The sequence below is a fragment of the Enhydra lutris genome, unplaced genomic scaffold (assembly GCF_002288905.1).
Source record: "Enhydra lutris kenyoni isolate GAN:26980312 unplaced genomic scaffold, ASM228890v2 scaffoldscaffold7, whole genome shotgun sequence".
NCBI classification, from domain to species: domain Eukaryota; kingdom Metazoa; phylum Chordata; class Mammalia; order Carnivora; family Mustelidae; genus Enhydra; species Enhydra lutris.
This window is the reverse complement of record NW_019154091.1, coordinates 896,948-909,969: the sequence shown is the minus strand read 5'-3', so window position 1 is coordinate 909,969 and position 13,022 is coordinate 896,948. Positions and strand designations below refer to the sequence as shown.

Genomic DNA, 13,022 nt, shown 5'->3' with positions numbered 1-13,022 from the left:
TGCACAAAGAAAACCCTAAAAAGAAAAAAAAAAAGTTGGCCTCCTATCTTAAGATCTTTATATGATATGAATTTCAATCTCCATCAAACTTTTAAAAAACTGTCATTTGCTAAAAAGGGATAAAACTGGCCTACCTTGGACCTCTCCCTTGAGGATGACCCATGCAAGTGGAGTTTTCAGAGTGAAATGATGTGCTCAAAGACAGGAAATATAAAAAAAGGAAGTAGTAGGATTGAGAGATGTATGACTAATCCACACACTGGATGATGAACCAAACGCTGCACGATGACTGCTTTTCCTGAGTTCATATGCTCTTATTTCAGTACTGTTGATCTAACAGACATGCTCTCAGTTCTGATGCAACAACAAGGTTCGTCAGCTCCCACTGTTTATCAAGGGCTGTGTCAGGAGCCCCAGGGCGGCAAGGGTGGATAAAGCACTCTCCTTACTCTGGGGACCTAACTCTAGAAGACAGGGACCTACCTAGACCATGCCCCTCTGCTGCTGAATCCCAGGTCATGCTGGCTTGACAATCTGTGTTCTCTGTGCCCTTTACACCTGCATTCAGGAAGCCCTCCAGTAAATGTTACCCCCATTTTTCATGATCACATGATGAAAGACATGTATCACAGTTTAGTTGTGGAAAAGACATTATCTAGACTAATCCAGACTTTTCTTTTTTTCTCTTGACTGTTCAGATATTTTATTGCTTCTAGGCTTTTCATTAAAGGTTAGAGGATCAGTGATTGTCTCTTTTACTGGTCCACACTTCATAGCTGCCCCTTAACTTATACCATTATTTATATGAGCCATAATTCAGCAAACAACAAAGCAGGATCCTTGGCACAAGGAAGACTTCCGGGTTGGATTTTACTTTATGACTTTAATGAGGCCTCATAGAATATCCGTGATGGTAGCGTCTAGTATAGAATGAATGATCTCTGTTTCCAACTTCCTGATTCTATTCTTGCCCCTTTCTTCTCCGTCCGTTCTCTGAAGTCGAGGCCTGGAAGGATCTGGCTTCTGCTTTTCTCTCCCTCCCCCACTTACGCCTCCATCCTTACCCCCTTGCACCTTCAACACACACTGGTCTTGGCTCTGCCACACACACACATGGCTCTTGTCTTAAGGTCTTAACTGGCTCCTTTTCATCTTTGAGGTCTTATTCTTCAAAGAGGCTCTCCCTCACCCCTCCTAAAGTAGCCCCACCTGGTTACTCTGTAATGTCATCTAGTCATGTCACCTCATGTGAAGGTAAACACTGTTCTCTTCACGCCAATCTACTCAGCCGAACTGGATTGTCTTGTTTATTTATGGTCTGTAAATATATCCAAAATGCGGGCCTTCCCATTTTCCCCCATGACTACCACCATGGTTCAAGCCATATCTCCTCTTGCCAGGATGACGGCAGTGACCTTCTAACTTGTCTCCCTACTACCCCCCTTGCCTACACAGCAGCCAGAGTGATTCTCTAAAAATGTAAATGAGATCCTGTCACCCTTCTGCTCAGAAATCCACCAGTACCTCCCAGGTTCCCTCAGAGTAAACGACAAAGCTTTTAGGGTGGGCTTGCAAAGCGGAGGGTGACAAGTGTGTTCATTCTAAGTTGAACAAAGGAAAAGATTAATTGTTCTTTGGTCGTAGTACAACTAACAACCAGAATCTTTTCAACAATCAGTGACAACCTCTCACTCGGTGACAGCTCCCCGCTTCAGAAAGTCAGCCAATCAGTGACAGCCACACTCCAGTAATCCTGCTTCCTTCGCTAAATAAAGGTCGACTCATTCCCCAAACAGTCCAGCTTCAAAAAGTGGGAATCTCTGAACCCACACTTTCCAAAACACCACGTAAGACCACAGATTTCATTGTTCACAGGCTCTGCCTTACAATGCGGTTGTTCTTTGCTTAGCAAGAAATATATTCTGCACTTTTTATTTGTTTCTTTCAGAAATGAATGGTGGCCTTTTCACTGGGCAAGGCCCTAAGGGATCTATGATCTATCCCCTCTCCACTCTCCCTCTAACTTTTACTTTTTCCTTTGCTCACTCCCCTTCTCCTCCTTATTTCTAATAGGAACGCTCCTGCCTCACGACCTTTGCATTTGCTGTCCCATCTGCCTGATACCTTCTTCTCTCAGACATCCACATAGCTCATTCTCTCAGCTCTTTCCATTTCTCAGTGAGGCTGACCCTGATCTAAAAGTCACAATTCTAGGGGCGCCTGGGTGGCTCAGTGGGTTAGGCCTCTGCCTTCGGCTCAGGTCATGATCTCAGGGTCCTGGGATTGAGCCCTGCTACGGGCTCTCTGCTTGGCGGGGAGCCTGCTTCCCCCTCTCTCTCTGCCTGCCTCTCTGCCTACTTGTGATCTTTCTCTCTGTCAAATAAATAAATAAAATCTTTAAAAAAAAAAAAGTCGCAATTCTAGCTCCCTATCCTCACTCTCCCCTAACTGCTTTATTTTCTTTTCCAATGATACTTATCACCTTTTACAAACTATAGAGTTTCCTCACTTATTTTGCTAATGGCTTATTTTCTATCGCTTCCCATTAGAATGTAAGTTCTATGAGGACAAGGATTTTTGCTCATTTTGTTCACCAATGCATCCCGAGCACATAGTAGGTGCTCAATAAATATTTGTTGACTGAATAGATTTTTAATATTTCACCTTATTAAGATATGAACTCTTTGAGTGCAAAGACCTTGTGTTCACCACTGTATACTTGGTGCTAGAACAGTGCCTGGCATATACTGGGAGCTCTATAGGTCCGTATAGAATTGAATGCATGAGCAGGCATTGGATAAAGCTGTATTTTAATTGATAATGTAAATGACCCTGAAATTACTAAAGCCTGATATGTCATCTCTCTCTGGAGAAACAGTTCATAAACATATTTAAAATTCTTCAAGTTATTATGAAGTGTTAATCAAAATATTCAAAACATACTCATCACTATTTCCCCCTGGATTAGTGAGTTAATTAAATGGTTTTGAAAATATCTTTGATCAACCTGAGAAACCAACAAGATCCCTTGTTTCTAGGGCTGCTCAGGCCATGGACTAGAGGAAAACTTGTCTTTAATAGGGAAAGAAGCCCAGAAAACGTCCTTTTGCTTCAACTGTTGGGTCTCCTCTGCACTGGCGACTCTGTCTGCAATCTATCTTTAATCTACTATAACAGCATGCCCAGATTAATCTTCCTGAAACACAGTCCTTATCATGTTACCTTTACAAACCATGAGAAGAGCTCCCGTTCATTTTGTGTTTTCAGTGCATTAGGTGCTCTGCAAAATCCTACATGTGTTGTTGTCTCATGTCAGCCCCGCAATGACCTCATGAAATACGGGTTATTATTATACCCATCTAAAAGACTTGCAAACGGGCAAAGAGCTGCAGAAACCCAGAAATCACACAGCTGGATGCGGGGGAACCAAGTCCCAAATCTACCACTCTGTCTCGGTCTTGCCCCACTGCAGGTTCCTTCTGGCCCCAATCCCTCCAATAAAATCCTTCCAGTTCACAGGATCTGAACTGACATTTCTCTGAGAAGATATACAGATGGCCGACAAGCACATGAAAAGATGCTCAACAGCATTGACTGTAAGGGAAATCCACATGAAAACTACAATAAGATACTACTTCAGACTCATTAGTTTAGCGATAATAAGAAAGATAAACAGTAGCAAGTGTTGTTGAGGATGGGGAGAAATCGGAGCCCTCCTACGCTGCTGGGAGAAGTGCAGTACCGGGCAGCCACTGGGGAAAAGGGTCTGGCTGTTCCTCAAACAGTTCAACATAGAGTTACCAACTGACCCCACAATTCTAATTCCTAGGTATACACCCAAGGAAAGTGAAAAAAATATATCTGCACAAAAACTCATACATGAAGGTTCATAGCAGTATTATTCATATAGCCAGAAAGCGTAAATAACTCAAATGTCCATCCAGTGATGAATGGATAAACAGAGTGTGGTCTATCCATTTCGATGAAACGTTATTCAGCCACAGAAAGGAGTGAAGTTCAGTGAAGTGAATGAACCTTGGAAACATTATTAAAGGGAAAGAAACCAGACACAAAATCACAGAGTAGGTTATTTCATTCACATTCAATGCCCAGAATAGGGGCGCCTCCAGGGCTCAGTTGGCTGAGCATCTGACTCTTGGGTTTGGCTGGGGTTGTGATCTTGGGGTTGTGGGATCAAGTGGCAACTCTGGCTCCCTGCTCAGCCGGGAGTCTGCTTGAGATTCTCTCCTTCTTCCCCTCCCCCCGACATGGTCTCTGTCTCTCTCTCTCTCTCTCTCAAATAAATAAATAAATATTTTTAAAAATAAAATAAATATAGGGGCAACTGGGTGGCTCAGTGGGTTAAAGCCTCTGCCTTTGGCTCAGGTCATGATCTCAGGTTCCTGGGATCAAACCCCACATCAGGCTCTCTGCTCAGTAGGGAGCCTGCTCCCCCTGCCCCGCCTGCCTCTCTCTGCCTCTCTGCCTATTTGTGATCTCTGTCTGTCAAATAAATAAATAAATCTTAAAATATAAATATATATATATATATATATATATATATATATATATATATCCAGAGTAGGCAAATCCATTGAGACCGAAATTTGACTAGTGGGCCCTTAGGGATGTAAGAGGGGAGGAGAAAGTAAGAAGTGGTGGTTATAGGGTATGGGGTTTCTTTCTGAGGTGATGAAGATGTTCTAAAATTGATTGTGGTGTCTGCAAATGATATCTCAGTAAAACCATTCCCCCCCCCCCAAATTCTGGCCTTTGTTAATATCTTTATGTGTGAAACACATACAAATTCATGAGAAAAGCCCTAAATCTTCAATAGATAAATAAGTATAGGGGTGCCTGGCTGGCTCAGTTGGTTAAGCGTCTGCCTTAGGCTCAGGTCATGATCCCAGGATCCTGAGATCAGGCCCCACATCGGGCTGCCTGCTCAGTGGGAAGCCTACTTCTCCCTCTCCCACTCCCCCTGCTTGTGTTTCCTCTCTCACTGTCTCTCTCTCTGTCAGATAAATAAATAAAAATCTTTTTAAAAAAATAAGTACAGGACATAAAATAGAAAACTCATAAGAGAAAAAATTCAAATGGCTAATAAACTTGTCTGGAGGGGGAAGGCTTACCTTCAAACGCAAATTGAAAGAAAAAGAAATCTTTCAAACGAGCAAAGAATTTTACAACAAAGATGATGAAGACGTGGTGAAATGAGTGTTCCCATCCACACAGGATGAGAAGCTTTCTAGAAAGCAGTTAGCAGTCAGCATGCATTGGCAGACTTTGGGATGTTCTTACCCTTCCGGGCATTTGGGCTGTGGAGTGTTCCACTCAGGTCTTGATCTCAGGGTCCAGGCATGGAGCCCCATGTGGGGCTTCGCACTCAGCAGGAAGTCTGCTTTGCTCCCTCTCCTTCTTCCCCTCCCCCAAACCCTGCTCCTGTGCTCTCTCTAAAATAAATAAATAAATCTGCTCTTTCCGCCATCTTTCCTTGCCGCCATAATGGTGTGCATGAATGCCCTGGCAGATGCTCTCAAGAGCATTAACAATGCTGAAAAGAGAGGCAACCGCCTGGTTCTTGTTAGGCCATGCTCCAAAGTCATTGTCCGGTTTCTCATGGTGATGATGAAGCACGGTTACACCAGCAAATTTGAAATCACTGATGCTCACAGAGCAGGGAAAATTGCTGTGAACCTCATAGGCAGGTTGAACAAATGTGGAGTGATCAGCCCCAGATTTGATGTACAACTGAAAGATCTAGAAAAATGGCAGAATAACCTGCTCCCATCCCGCCAGTTTGGTTTCATTGTGCTGACAACCTCAGCTGGCCTCATGGACCACGAAGAGGCAAGACGAAAACACACAGGGGGGAAAATCCTGGGATTCTTTTTCTAGGGACGTGATACATACGTGCAAATAAAATGCCTCAATGGACCAAAAAAAATCAATCAATCAATCAATCAATCAACCTTTAAAAAAAAGTTTTTACCCTTCTAGTCAATAAATGTGTCATAAGAAAATAACATGTAATGCAGGGAATAAGATATTCAGAAGAGCATGTTAGCAGTAGAAAAAACTGGGGAAAAACTATGTAGTAGGCAGACTCCAGAATGGCCCCCAGTGATCCCCACCTCCCAGCATTCACACTTTTGTGTAATTCCCTCCCCTAGAGTGTGGGTTGGACTTAACTGATTCACTTCTAATAAACAGAGTACATCAGACACAATTAGATTATAAAAAGACTGAGTTTTCTTGAGTACCCTTTCTCATTTTCTCTTCAGATATATGATAAACAGATACCTATAGATGTCTGTGTTTTCACCTATCTGCCAATGGTGGGAGAAAGAACCGATGTCTCCAACCAGCAGCCAGCAAGGAACTGAATTCTGCCAATAGCCAAGTAAGTTTGAAAGTGGGTCTTCCCCCGTTTGAACCCTGAGATGACCGCAGCCCACCCAACATCCTGGTTGCTTCTTTGAGAAGCCCTGAGCCAAAGCCACTCCAGATTCCTGCCCCACAGAAACTGTGAGGTAATAATCGTTTGTTGTTTTAAGCCATCGAGTTTTGGGGTAATTTGTTACATAGAAATAGATAACTAATACAACTGGGTTTCTGAAGTAGTAGAATGTTATACTACTTAAAAAGGTTAAGAACTTTTAATAACATGGGAAGATGTTCAGAATACAACATTGAGAACAAAGCAAACTACAAAAAGATACATAATACGATCCCAATTTTGTAAGTCTATATATTTATATGAACACTTGCAAGGGAAAACCTGCAAGTAAATCTGTTGAGAATCAACAGTTTTCTCTGAAAAACTGAATAGGTGTTCAATGCATGCTCCTTGATTTCAGTTAGGAAATAATTTACACTGTCCGTCTTTATTGAATGTCTACAATGTGTTGGCCAGCCCCCGGGGAGACAGAGAGGAACAAGACCAAGACCCTGTTCTGGGAGAGCTCACTTCTTGGTGATATCTTATGGTGGTTTCTTCTTTGGTGGCGGTGCTGGAGATAGAGAGATGGAGAGTAGTAGATGGACTGGCAATACATTTTAGAGGGAGAATATTTTTTAAAATTTAAGTTCAATTAATTAACATGTAATGTATTACCTGTTTCAGGGATACAGGTCTGTGAATCATCAGTCTTATAGAATACCCAGTGCTCATTACAACTCATACCCTCCCCAATGTCCATCACCCGGTTACCCCATCCCCCCTACCCCCTCTGTTCCAGCAATCCACAGTTTGTTTCTTAAGATTAAGAGTCTCTTATTGTTTGTCTCTCTCTCTGGTTTCATCTTGTTTAATTTTTTTTCTAGACTTAGAACATTTTTGTGCCAAAAAAGAACAGTGAAGAAATATGGTTTACTTTTGAGTTATTGGCTTGGCTAACTCGCATGGAGGATTCTGGAGCTAGACTCCTTGGTATGATATCCTGGTGCAATCAGCTACCGGTGGGTGACCTCACGTCCACAGGCTCCATAACCTCTGCATGCCTCATCTCCTTATCTGTGAAGTGATGCTTTCCTCATCCATTTTGGAGATAACCACATAACTCAGGCTTGTGGGGAGGCATGAGTTAGTGTAAAGAGCTTAGAAGAGTGCCTGAAAATTAAAACATCGAAACATTGAAAAATGCCCCAAATTGTTAGCCATTGTTACCATTGTTAGAATTATTGAGATGGGGACAACTGAAAAAAAAAAATCAAAACTGAGAATGACTGTGACTCCTTAGGAAGTGTAACAGCTATTAATATTTCTTTATTACATTGGAATCCTGCCATCTTTAAAGGTTATCTAGTTACCTAGTTATGGGAGTAATTTATATGCTATGTCATCATTAACACCATCATCACTGTGGATTAGAGGTGCCTGGGGAAGGAATAAAAGGGCAGTAAATTTTAATAGGGACTTTAGGGAATGGTCCTACCAGGGAGAGGTGATGAGGCAGGCTGAGCCCCAGAGGGGAAGAAACTGCCGAGGGAGGTCCCTGGAGGGGAGGAAATAGGAGGCCACAGACCTCCCTCCCACCTCTGGGTCCAGGACAGCTCCTAATAAGCTTTTCTTTTCCTTTTAAGGTTTTATTTATTTATTTGACAGAGAGCAAGAGCACAAGCACAAGCAGGGGAGCGGCAGGCAGAGGCACAGGGAAAAGCAGGCTTCCAGTGACACAGGGAGCCCCCATGTTGGGCTCCATCCCCAGACCCTGGGATCATGACCTGAGCCAAAGGCAGATGCTTAACCAACGGCACCACCCAGGCATCCCATGAGCTCTTTTAGTGGCTCTAAGCACCAAAAGGATTATGATGCTACGTCTCCCATATATGATTCAAAATAAAAAAGACGCTTCACTGCAAAATATGTGGATAAAATCCCCCAAAGTTCTGGGTCTCTCCAAAATGGGCACCTTGATATGTTTTTCAATATCATATTCTTCCTCCCAAATATTCTCCCCTCATTTCATGGGTGTCATTTCTTTATGTTCCTGCTTTATGGGTACCTAAGCTTATTCTCAGTTTGTATGATAAGTAATTCCACCTGGAAAGCTTTGGCCACTGACAAGCACCTGGACAAAGTTATCTGGCAGGTTCTGTGGAGGTTATGCTCACCTGTCCTCAGGACTCTAATACCTCCCCTGTCTCTGAGTGAGAGACAATTCCAGCACCCATACATTTGACTTGACACTGATGGAGTTCAATGAGAGCCCAACCCAATTAAAGGATACAAAAGTATAAGCACAGACCAGATTTACATGACTGAATTTTCTGAGCCTAGAGTGATAGTCCTTTTAAAAGGCATTTATGACCTCACTCTGAGAAGTTGCTGAGTTTTATGAAATCTAAAGGATGTCCCTCCCAACTTGGCACATTCCCTGCCTTAATTATCCTTCCAAAATCGCGAAATAGCATTGTGTTGCCTGGAAAGGACTCTCCCACCTTTGTTTGCTTACTGTCAATGTCACAGATTGATTTGCTGAATTGCTAAGAAATTCTTGAGATCTTCTAGCTCGAAGGTTATGAACTCCTTACCCAACCCATGTGGTCTTTGGAGGCAGCACACATATCTTCATTGGACCTCTCCAACACCTTGATTGGGGGTGGGGAGGGAGGAATTTAAGTTGGTTTCTTTCATTTGCCTCAGCCCCCAACCCCTTGCCTCTATAACGCTATTCCTTGCATTCATGCAAACTGACTGAGCTCTGATGACAGGCCTGAGTTTTGTCCACTGATGCTAGTTTGACCTCCAACTACCCCAAATAAAAACCCTTCCTTACCCAGGACTGTAAACTTGACACCAAGGCGAGCAGGTGTCGCTCTCTCTCTCTGGTATCAAAGCTGAAAGGAGCGGGCCTGGTGTCTGTCATGTGCCTGGCCACCAGCCCCATGGAGAGGCAGCACACAAAGAGAGAAACAGAGAGGAGAAACAGAGGAGGATCTCTAAGAGGTCTGGTTTTGGGTTCTACATGTTGTCTACGCCTGTCCAAGTTGGGTTTTCCTCCCTTGAAAATAAGTCCTGAGTAACGCACCCTGTGCCTAGCAATGTTCCAGGAATAATAACCACAAAGGAGAAGTTAATTTTGGCCCTTGCAATGCTGCTTGCTAGCTCCTTTCATCTGGATTAACATATATACCCACCTCTCCACCACAGTTGTGGGTGATGCGCACTGCACAAGAAATCATTACAGAGCTTATAAGGAGGGAGACGATGCTGGCTCGTATCCAAGAGAGAGCCAAGGGAGGTGGCAGTACACAGAGAATGAGAGATGTGCTGAAAGGAGTCCGGGGTTGGGGGAGAGACTGTGAACTGGTCTTTCATTTCCAACATTTAATAATCATACCTCTGGTTACCCACGAGATGGTTCCCTCATCTCCATGAGGCCAAACAGTGAGAAAGGGACAGGTTTGCGTGATTTCATCTTCATTTCACCAAACCAGGGTATGTTCCCAGCAAGAAAAGGAAACCTTCCTTTAAACTAACATTTTTTCAGGAAAATATTTGAAATCAAGGTGTTGGAGATGGAAATCCCTGCCCCACCTCCCTTCTTAGTGGCTGGTCAGTTACAAGCACCTTCTTCCTCACACTGCCATAGGAATTCAAGCCCACTCTTCTGCCCCATTCATTGCTGGTTCTCCAAAAGAGGTCCAGCCGCTTATCTGTCGGAAGCCAGACCGGAGAAAAGCTCATTCAAACCCATCTGAAGGCAAAATGATGAAAACGTTCCGAGGGGTCCAGGGGAGGGGTTGGCAAACGAGGGCCTGCAGGCCTGCTGCCCATGTGTATAAAGAAAGTTGTGTTGAAACGCCCACGTGATTCATCATGTATTATCTACGGCTGTGGCCACTGAGGAGTTGTGTTGAGAACTTTAAAACACTTCACCACTTGTTCCTTTAAGAAAAAGCCTGTTGACTCCGGCTGAAAGCAATGCTTGAAACCTACTAAGTCAGCAGCCTATGCAACAGTTTCGGGGTCACTTCTGCCCCAAACTGAACTGCCCCTTGGATCTGCCCATTGGAGAACATCCTGGTGCTCAGAGAGCGAATGTTATCCCATCCAAATCAGCCGTATGCTTTGTTCCTACCTTCCCTGCCACTCACTTTAATATTTGTTTCATTTCAATCTTCCATATCCGTAGCCCATGCATACATGTTACCTCTGCCTCCTACTCCCTAAATCACTTACTCACCCAGCCCAGGCCTGTTTCCACCACATTCTTCCAACTGTGGAACTCATGCTCACGATTAGGTTTGCCAATGCAGGAGGTCCTAGCAAGAGATCAAAGGCAGGAAGAGTGGGGCTGGTTTTTATTTCCCCCATTCTTCCCTTCTGGAAGCTGCGGGTTTTCTGCCTCCTCCTACAGGAGCACACTCCTGTCTGGGCAGCCCCTTCCATCTGCTACTCTCCATAGATTCTGGAACTATTTATTCCATCTCCTTGTTCCTTGAGGTCTCGGGAGCTAATGGTTTCCTGATGTTGCAGACGTGGAGGAAATACCTTGTCTCCTATCAGTTTTCCTAAACCCTGCTCCTATCTTTGGCTCTCGGTATGTCTTCTTTCAAGAAATGTCTATTTGGACCTTTGCCCATTTTTAAAATTAGGTTATTTATCCTTTTTATTATTGAGTGGTAGGAATTCTTTGTATATCCTGGGTATAGATCCACTATCAGATATGAGATTTGCAAATATTGTCTTCCACTCTATGGGGGTTTTTTTCCCCACTTTTTTTAAATTTAATTTTCTTTTTTTAAAAGATTTTTTTTGGCAGAGAGGGACACAGCGAGAAAGGGAACACAAGCAGGGGGAACGAGAAAGGGAGAAGCAGGTTTCCTGCCGAGCAGGGAGCCCAATGTGGGGCTTGATCCCAGGACCCTGGGATCATGACCTGAGCCAAAAGCAGACGCCTAACGACTTAGCCACCCAGGCACCCTTTTCCCCACTTTCTTGATGGTGTCCTTCAAAGCACAGATTTTCATTTTAATGAAATACAGTTATCTATTTTTTCTCTCTTTTGTCTCTAGTATTTTTGGTGCTCTATTAAGAAGAACTTGCCTAACCCAAGGTTTCAGAATTTACTTCTGTATTTTCTTCTAAGAGTAGCCTTTACATTTAGGGCGCCTGGGTGGCTCAGTGGGTTAAGCGTCAGCATTCAGCTCCGGTCATGATCTGAGGGTCCTGGGACGGAGCCCTGTCTTGTTCCGGCTCCCTGCTCAGTGGGCGTCTGCTTCCCCTCTGCCTGCTCCTTCCTACCCCCACTCGTGCTCTCTTGTGCTTGTGCTCTCTCTCAAATAAATAAATAAAATCCTTAAGAAAAAAAAAAAAAGAATAGCTTTTGCATTTAAGACAGTATTGAGCTGATTTTTGTGCATGTTGTAAGGAGGGATCCAGCTTCATTCTTTTACATGTAAATATCCGATTGTTCCAGCACCATTTATTGAAAAGAGTTCTGCTTCCCCATCAAACTGTTTTGGCATGGGAACAACAAACAGAAAATCAATTAACCATAAACATGAAGGTTTATTCCTGGACTCTCAATTCTGTTCCATTAGTCCATACGTCTTTCTTTATGGCAGTATCACACTGACTTTGTAATACATTTTTAATGTATTTTTGCAAAGGTATCAATTCACAGTGGATTGAAAAAGAGAATCCCCACTGTGTGTGTGTGTGTGTGTGTGTGTGTGTGTGTGTGTGTGTTTCCAACCTCAACAAGCAATTCTCCAACATCAGCTGAGTGTCCTACAATTCAACTGAGTTCTGACACCATTTAACCGGAAGATAGTGTCAGATTCCTTAGGGGCAGAACTCAGTCCCACAAGACTGTCTCTCCTCCCTTCCAGTCCGTCAGTTGGAAGTCCGTGTTGTCACTTGTGCTTCTGACCATGGACTGTAGATTGGAGATTTCCATGACCCCACCTCCTTGAGGTCAGTTAATTTGCTAGAGCAGCTCACAGAACTCAAGGAACATTTACTGACATTTACCAGCTTATCATAGAAAATACTGTAAAGGAAAGAGATGGACCATCTGGGCGAAGAGAAGCATAGGGCAAGCTATATGGGAAGGAACACAGAGCTGGTGTGACCTCCCTAGGGGCACCAATATTCCAGAACCTCCACATGGTCACCTACCTGGAAGCTCTCCAAACCCACACCTTTGGGGCTTTTACAAGGCTTCATTACACATAGGCTTGATTGATTAAACTTTGGCGGTTGGGGACTGACTTCGATCTCCACCCCTCTCTCCTCTCTGATGGTGGGTGGGGGTGGGTGGTTGCTGCACTGAGAGTCGCACCTCTCTAACCACCTGGTTGGTTTCCCTGGCAACCAGCCCCCATCCTTAGGGGCTTTCCAAAAGTCACTCAATGACACAAACTCAGCTGTGTTTGAAAGGGGTTTGGTTGCAAACATCAAGACGCTTTTCTCCTCTTATTACTTAAACAATTCTAAGGGTTTTAGGAAGACCAAATATCTATTACTTATAATAAATCATAAGATCACAAAGCCCAACTGGATATTCACC

At 43.6% G+C, this 13,022-nt stretch overlaps 1 pseudogene; it reads left to right on the top strand.

The window, feature by feature from the left end:
• Window positions 1-5,499: 5,499 nt before the first annotated feature.
• On the top strand, window positions 5,500-5,898 carry LOC111142283 (annotated as a pseudogene).
• The last annotated feature ends 7,124 nt before the right edge of the window (window positions 5,899-13,022 follow it).